At 45.4% G+C, this 8916-nt stretch overlaps 1 protein-coding gene across 19 annotated transcripts in view; it reads right to left on the reverse strand.

Moving 5' to 3' along the window:
- LDLRAD4 (low density lipoprotein receptor class A domain containing 4) overlaps positions 1–8916 on the reverse strand; it is a 442107-nt gene that overhangs the window by 431980 nt on the left and 1211 nt on the right. For 2 of the 19 annotated variants that reach the window (XM_027068402.2, XM_053206363.1), the window contains exon 1: positions 8761–8900. The exons of 15 other annotated variants lie outside the window; for them this stretch is intronic. The gene's annotated coding sequence lies outside the window, so the exon portion shown is untranslated. Of the gene's footprint in view, positions 1–8489; positions 8901–8916 lie in introns of those variants that run through there. 2 more of the 19 variants (XM_053206360.1, XM_053206356.1) reach the window with 2 other exon arrangements.

An 8916-nucleotide genomic window follows, 5' to 3' on the forward strand; every position in this document is an offset into this window, starting at 1 on the left:
TCTGTAAGGGTACAATATTTATCTTAATAGCTGAAGTAGCAGAAAAACAAACATTCACCCAAGCCATCCAACGGTAAACATTACCTCTACCTTTAAAATAACGCATGCATTATGTCCAAAAAGGCCCTCTATCCCTCCTAGAAAAAACAGTCTGGCATTTTCTCATTCTGCTGAAGGAACAAGCCAAATGCAGGAAGGTCAAATTAAACAAAAGTCTGTCAGACCCGCACACACCAGCCAACAGCAAACAGGGGGAAAGTACACAAGGTGTATTTTTCAGTCACCCAAAATGCCCTGAGTAAATGTTCCAGCAAACTATTCAATAACATCACTAGCACGCAACTGTCTGGGAGCCTCCCTCCCAATTGCAGAAAGGGACCAGCACAAGCTGCTCCCCTAAAGATACTGCCTGACCCCTTATGGTCAGACCACCTGTGTGGCCACCAACCAGCCCTGCCACCCACTGGCAGTTTTCTGCATACTCCATCTCCAAGGTCTTGGCACCATCCACACTGCCAGCCATGGCAAGAGTGGGTTTATACCTAGAATGCAGCATGGGGTTGACGGCATGGCCAGCAAGGGAGTGATGCAGGCCAAGAGACAAATGCCCACGCAGAGCCTGGCACCATCCATGCCTGTGGTGCCAGGGATCAACTCACCTCGGCACAGAGGAGAGGACGGTGCCCACCTGGGCCCTGTGGATCTCGCACACTGCTCACTAGGCCATGCCACAGATGAGGCACACTCCCAGCATACACCCCAGAGCACAGTAAGCCCTCACAGCTGCTGAACAAATGGATGCATGAAGGTGCATGTGAACATAACAAGCAAAATGGGACTAGCCCCCAAGATGCGGGTATTACATCTTGCTTCCTCCAACCAGCCCTGTGAATGGGCTCCCCTCCAGCCAGCCCATCCCAGCCTCTCAGCTGAAAAGGCTGCCTTTCAAAGAATACAAAACTGATTTGCCTTTAGTTAATCAAAAACCTCCTAAAATGATTTTTCTTTTCTCTCAAGCTTCAGGAGCAATCAGCTTAGGAGGCCAGACACTGTTAATAGTAGCATGTGACTCTGAAAGGGCGCAGGCCTCTGCTGGAAGCAGAAGACTCTGCCAGATCTATGGAAGGGAGGAAGTGAGTGCCCTCTGCAGAGGCACCCACGTCAAGTGTTGAGCATCAGCCATCAGGTAAAACCTAAGAGAATTTTATGTCAGCATCCTAGGGGACAAAGCTAGGGAAGAGTGTGGTCTCAGAAAGTAGTCATTCAAACAGAGAGAAGTGACTGAACAAGATGGCACACCATCTTCCAGCAGCTAGCTACTGAATCCACTTTCTCTCCTGGTCCCCACTTCTCCCCTGCGAGTCCAAGTTACCCTCAGCGGGTAGGGTGAAGATGGTGGGAAAACCAGGTGCAGTTCTTGGCCATAAAATCCTCTAATTTTATTTTAAAATATAGTAGATTGTTTAGTGTCCTTAACCTACCTAAGTAGAATGTATCTCCAATTTAAAATAGCACAAAGGCTGGGGCGCCCGGGCAGCTCAGCTGGTTGAGCAGCCAACTCTTGGTTTCTGCTCAGGTCAGGATCTCACAGTTCTTGGGATTGAGCCCCACCTCGGGCTCTAAACTGGGCATGGACCCTGCTAATATTCTTTCTCTCTCCCTCTCTCTGCCCCTCCCCCACTTGTGCATAAGTGTGTCTATGTGTGTTGACACACACACTCTCTCTCAAAATATATAAATAAACTTAAAAAAAATAAAAAATAAAAGTAAACTAGCACAAAGGTCTTCTCCGTCCCTGAGGAGATCATCCACAAACATCACTGTACTTGCCCATAACAAAACTCTGGCAAACAGCAGAACTCTCTTCACTTGTGATCCAGATGATATAGACCTAGATTCTTGTAACAAAAAGATGGAAAGGAAAATTTAAACATCATAACATTTACTGCCAAATTTGCACAGTTTTGTAATAATATTTGATACTGGCAAGGGTGAGCCACCCTCATATCTGTGGGAATGCAAAATGCCTCATGCTTTCTGAAAAGCAAGCTGGTGATAACTTTTGGAGGACCCTCTAAAAGTTCTTGTACCCATGAACGTCCCTTTTAGGAATCTATCCAAAGGATGTAATCAAAATGTTCAACGCAGTATCATTTATAATAGAGAAAAATGGTAATAGCGTCCCAAAACAAATTTTTAAAAAATAATAATATGACCATAGAGTAGAATGTTATAGTTATCAGCAGTGGTACTCTTGGAGAATATTTAAATTACATGAAAAAATGTTCAGGATTAAATGCTAAGTCTGAAAACATATACAAATTCTATACATGATTTTATACTTAATCAGTAAATAAGCCTAGAAAGAATCTACTAAACTATTAACAGTGGTCTTCTAAAGGTAGTAGAATCAAAGGTAATTTTAGTCATTTTTATTTTCTTCTTTGTTTCTTTTTTCTTCGTTTCATTTTCCAAACTATCTTCAGTGAGAATATAATCAGGAAAAAAAGAATTTCAGAGCCTAGATCTATGACGATGGGTTCAGCAAGCCTAAAAGACTCTGTAGAATAAAAAGTCTAGGTTCAACTAGAGTGGGCAGAGCTGGACTGGTGGCCAGGGTACCTGGCCTCCACGTCTGTCCTTGACAGGTGGTGCTCACACCTGCCACACAGGCAGTGACGGGCGCATCCTGGGGGTTGATGACTATGATGCACTCTGGGACACACCACATGAAAACATGGCTGCTCAACGCTGTGGAGATGGGGGGGACAGAGCACAGACCAGAACAGGAACTTCCAGAGGCCTGCACTGCCTCAACCCCAAGGAGAACAGCACTTGTCCAACCCCATCCAGGTGACTGCTGGGATCAAGTACCATACATTGTGTGGGCACCATATCATATAGGGGACAGCACCACCCCAGTCACCTGGCTTAATTCAGGGGCTGTGATGGGTTCCATTCCCTGCCCCACTGCCATGGGAAGGTTTGCAAACACCTGAAGAACTATCCTGTCAGACCCAAGTAAATCTGGATCTCCTGCAAACTGAACTCACTTTAGGTTTCATAATCTCAAACAGTTAGGTTTGTCCAAGACAGACTATATTTCATGAAAAGTACACAGTGATGTGCATGGATGATTAATCTATGCCCTCATGGAGCAAAATAGAAAATCTTAAAGATATGATTATTTTTTCATTTTTCCCCCAAATGTGGGAAGCACATTTGGGGAACAAAACTAAAACCGTAGCATTCCACAAACTGGGGTGAGCTGGATCCTTCTGAGTGAACAAACAACTAAGTAGGACCTCATCCAGCCTCATCCCCAGACTCACAGCAGAGAGGGCTTCTCCTCCAATGGCCTCAGTTCACCCTCCAGAAAATAGGTCCTAATGCTCCCACAATCTATACCCAGACAAGACAAACAGAAGAGGTTTTTAAGGAATGGCACAGAATACCTCAGGCAATAAAACTGCTGCTGATTTTATTTCATCTGTCTTTCAAGGGACTCAAGGTTCAATGTGGACAAAACAAAGCCACCAATGGCCTAATTCTCAAAACTCAGGCTCTTGTCACCAGCAAGACAGGCACAGAAAGCAGAAGCTAGAAATAAGAATGGGGACTGGAGGTGAGGGGGGGTATAATCAGTTACAGATGAAGGCAGGAAGGAAGAAGAAAGGGACAGAAAGGGTACTATCCTCCCCCTCCCAGCTGGTAAATGAATGATCTCTGATGAACTTCTGACTTGGGCCCAGCTTCAGGCAGCCTGGAGTCAAAGCCCAGACCCCAAAAGAGAGAATGCAAGGGCTTCCTCCTACTGACTCCACCCTTTATTTACAAGAGGTGTGACTGGGCAATTTCCGGGCTTCCTATTGCCTTCCTGAAAGCTGGGGATGGTAGCAGTACAGATGTCACAGGAGGGCTGCACTAAGGACTAAATTAGTTCATATGTGTGCAACACTAAGAGCAGCCTGGCACATAGTCAGTGCTATGCAAGTGTTTGGAACTGCTGCTACTATTCTGTGACCAAGTACCCTGGTGGAGGAGGGCCCGCCAGAGGTCCAGGAGCCCTTCCAAAAGCAGCCTGGCCTCCTGCCGTGGGCTCTCCACTCTTGCCTTCCTTCCGGAAGCAGTGAGATTTTACTATGGAAATCCCCTCCCCAACTCTATGCAGACGTTGCAGGCCTGTGGGGCCACAGACAATGAAAACAATGCCTGGTTGAGCCTCCACCAGCCATAGGCCCAAGCCCACTTCTGCAGAATGGTAGCTGTGCACAGGAACTGACTAGGCACAGCAGGAAACCTGCCATTCTGTGAATGCCAGGGGCAAGAAGTCCACACACCTACACAGAGGATGCTTGCCACACCTCTCAAGGAGGGATGACTAGCCAGAGGCAGATGGGATGGATTCTTTTTGCAAAATGGATGCAATGGCTCTACTTTGCAGAGAAAGGGACCGTGTGGATGAGGACACACAGATGTTGCTCACACCTACCCAATTCCTGACCTTAACGTCACTGGAGTAGTCCAAGCCCTGAATCTTGTCTGCAAAGGGAAGAGTAAGTCATTTGGCAGGGGCCCAACTTAGGAGGTGGCTTTGTAATATGAGCAGTGTGTCCGCTAACAACTAGAGCAAGACCATTAAGTTCATTACACCTGTCACTCTGCCAGCTGACTATCCAAATTGCCAGAGATGAAAGTACATTATGCCCAAGGAGTGCCACCCAGCCCCCTCCCAGGGCAGCACACATACACTTATCTCAGACAATTTGTTCTCAATGTCTGCACCTGCAGAAAGAACGCAACCGTAAACAGCTTGAAACTTGGCTTTGAGAAAACATAGGGCCTAAGCAGCTGAGAACAAAGTTTAGTTACTTCCACAGCAGGTCCCTGGGAGGAAGACTAGGTGCCATGCCCCGTGGTGCACAGGGAAGAATGTGCTGGGGTGAGAGGAGGAAGGGGAAGGGCAAGGCGAGGGGGCAGAGCTGCCTAGCAAAACGAAGGACACACAGCTGCTACGTGCATTCTGCTGCCCTGCAGCACTGCCAAAAATAAAAGCGAGAGACACACCCTTTTCATTTCCGAACCAAGTCACAGAATTCTAGGCAATAGGCAGAGGCCTTCCTCCCAGCTGCACATCCAACAGGCTCCCTGGGTGCGCAGCGCCCGACCGCCGGCTGCAGAGTGCGTTTGCAGTGCAAGCGTGTTGCAGACAGCGGTAATTTATTTATCCCTGTCATGTAACATTAGCAATCTGTCTGGAGCTTGGCAAGCACCAACTTGCACTGTCATATAAACTGTCTGACAAACTTAAAGTTTCGTAAATGGTTCTCCTCCAGCAGACAATAAAGCATCATAAAAAAAAAAAAAGTTGTCATCTCTTTTTCTGTTCCTTTTCTCTCTTCCTCTTCTAAAAAAGAGGGAGGAGGGGAGAAAAAGAAAAGCAACAACAAAAGAACCTATGCAAACAGAAATGATCCCTCAGCAGGATTCTTAACCTTGAAAGTCTCAACATTTTTCCAATGCCAAGTAAATGAGTAAATAAATGGATGGGGGAGGGGGGTGGCATGGTGGGGGTCAGTCATGAGGGGGGTACGGAGCAAAATCTGCAAAACAAAAGTACAGTCATTAAAAATTAATAAAGGGTGTGGACATCAGCTCCCCACCCCCTTCTGCTCATGGGGATTTGAGCCAGACATTCTGCATCCTCATTAAGTGGTGTCTGGAAGGCTGCCGGAGTTTTAGTGGGTTCTGGGAATGCCAATATATTAACCAGAGGACTTTTTGCATACCCTTTAGAGTTTTTATTCTAGAAAAGTCAACCATTTGGCACAGTGTAGCCTTATTTTTGTCCGGGAAAGCTCTCAGCTGCCAATCAAGAGAGAAATTATAGCTATGTTCTTCGTAATTTCCAAGACCTATCTGGAAAACAAGCCTGGTGGAAAGAAAAGTCCTCACAAAAACAGCTTAAAAGGCCAAAGTGCCATTTTTAGTGGAAATTCAGAGAAAAACAATCCATACTTAAATCACATGGATAAGAGACAACACAAACACTATTTTCAATTCCTCCTATGATAGAGGGAAAAAAACAATAGTCGCTGGGAATATGAATCCAATATTTCTGTAGCAATTAATAGTACAGGTGCTTGGGACTGTTTGCTTTAGTTGCGTAACAGTAAAGTGAATAATGCCACACACAAAAAAATCTCCCTAAAATGTAGGCAGGTCTTGTGGCCTAAATTTCCAAATAGTAGGAAGAAGCTTTACATTCCTATTTTAAAACTTAAGATTTACGTTCCATGAACACCCATAATATAGGTCAAGGTGTAATTCTAGACTAACAAATCCCATGTAGGCAGAAAGTCACTTTGACACCAAAAAATAATGGCTTCCAGAAGAGTTTTCTGAGACAGGAAGGAAGGAAGGAAAGAAGGGAGCAAGGATAGAATGAGGAAGAAGGGGAGAAGGAAGAAGGGAGAAAAGGGCAAGATGGGACTACATAGAGATTTTGCTTCTGTTTATATTTAATACCCATGTGTCTACATCAAGTATGTTTAATGTTTCTAAAAACTTTCCAGGTTAATATGAAATGATGTTTCTTACAACTATTGCTCCTTGAGTATTCTTTCCTCTCTACTAACTCTTACCCAAAAGGACAGACACATCATAGAAACTCCACAAGCCTAGATGATGAAAGGTGACAAGAAATATGGCAAGGACTACCAGAAAGATCTGACCAGCCACAACAGCACGTGTCACTGCCCCAGCCCTGAGAGTACTTGGGTTTCACATGATGACATAGAGCAGTCATCTCATGCCTAGACCACAGGGTGACTGCTAGCTAGGCTACAGTGAAGGGATCTAGACAGAGCCTAGGGGTCTCCACTTGACATCAGGACAGAAACTACCCTCATAGAGCAAAAGTCATTCTCACCTATGTTCCCCTGTCCAGCTGGGAATTGCCCCTCCAGCAGCCCAGATGAAAAACAGGCAGTGTCCCATGAGCTACAAGGCTGTTCTGCCAGGCTGCTAAGTCAACCAAGACTACAGCACAGTCCCAAATTGTAAACACCTCTGCAGATGGGTCCTTGCTCTCAGCACGCCAGGCAAGAAAACTATTCTTAGAACACCGTCAGCAGTTAGGGGGAAATATCTGTCTATGTATGTATATACTCTGGCGGGGGACAAGGCGGGGGAGGGACTTTGATTCTCAAATTATGTGCCAACAAATTGGCACAAAATCCCTTAATAAGCAGGTGGCACTAGCTGGGTTCCTCTGCAGGACCGTGGTCATGCAAACCAGAAGGATCCAAGAGACAGCCCTAAAACCCTGCTGGGAAAAGTCTTCTCCATAGTAAATACAAACCTACATGAACTAGAACCATGGCCAGTGACAACAAACTCTTCCCGGGGCAATAAAAGAACATTAAGAAATTAGAAGGGTCTTTTAAAACAAGGGAGGAAGGTAGCTACAACTAACTCCATTACAGCAAATCCTTACCAGCATTTACAGTCTTGGCCCTAATTCCTAACAGTGTGTTCAATGTCAACAGCAAAATGAAGCTCTTAAAAGAATTAAGCTTCCAAAGATCATGAGGAATTTACCCCTATGTTTTAAAAAGCACTGCTTTGCAAGGGCCATCAAATGGCATTCCAAGGTCGATAGGAAACCAAATATTATAACTGAATATATGTGCATGGGTAATATTCAGATCTCATTTGTCTCTGTAATGACTCAAGTTTGACATTATGATTCTTCACTGAACATAAAGAATATGTTGCAAGAGAAAACTGTGTAGAGTACAAAGGCAGATGTACAGATGACCATAAACTCAATATAAATATTAGAAAGGACTAAATAGTTTTATACAAAATGCAGAACATATCTTGATGCAATGGCAGTTTCTCAGAGCACACTCTACAGAACCTTCCCTGTTAATTCCGAGCTCAATCCAGAAGCTCTAGGAGGGATACAAATGGAAGAAAAGCTTTCTTGGCTAGCCAAACAAGGGGAAAGGGCCATTTTAAAGGGAAGTTTCCTAGTACTAGCCACAACCTCCACACCAGCCACAGGACCCACATATTTTTAAGGACCAAGGCTGTTCATCATCTCTACCCACCTCCACTGCAAGAAACTTACTAATAGTAGCTCTCGGAATCAACATTCTGTAACAGCTCATCTCACCTCACAGCTCACAATGCCTAGTACATAGTAGGTCATCAATGAATACCTACCACAATCTTAATTAACATTTAGAAAGTAGCACTGAATCATAAGTGGGGTCTGGGGATAAGTTGCCAAAGTAATTGCAAAGCGAGAAAGGCAAGAGAATAGTTGGGACATAGAGAAAGAGAAAAGAAGCAAATCAAAATTATCCAGTTCTAGCTAATTAAAAGACTCTGGGGAAAACAAAAATTAAGCTAGCTTACGTGGCCAATGCCACTCAGCAATCATTCCTATGCCCGGTTAGGAGCAAGGAAGCCCTGCTTACTTTAAAGAGTTCCTCGCTGTTCTGACCGGCGACACGGTGCCCCGCCAGCTAAACCCAGAACCAGGGCACTGGCGCGCCTTCTCCAGGTGCCACCCACCCACCACGCGTCCACGTCGTCCTCCCGAAAATCTCTGCCTCAAAGGGAAGCCTCTTCCTTCTCCAGTTTAAAAAAAAAAAAAAAAAAAAAAGTTTTGAAACAAGCAAATGCCCTCTCCGTCACCACACTGAATTAACCTGAACAGAACCCACTGTCTTCCAGTCGCGTACTTACGGGGCGCGCCCCCAAAGCCACCCCGGGCGGCGCACCCGGTAGGGGTCGCGGGGAAGCCTCCTAGCGACTGAGCAAAGCGGACCCCACAACAAAGGCAAGTGCCGAGCCCGGGCTGGGTGCTCGTCGCTTCCTGTTTATTCCACCGTGAGGGTCAAA

The sequence above is a fragment of the Acinonyx jubatus genome, chromosome D3 (assembly GCF_027475565.1).
Source record: "Acinonyx jubatus isolate Ajub_Pintada_27869175 chromosome D3, VMU_Ajub_asm_v1.0, whole genome shotgun sequence".
NCBI lineage: Eukaryota > Metazoa > Chordata > Mammalia > Carnivora > Felidae > Acinonyx > Acinonyx jubatus.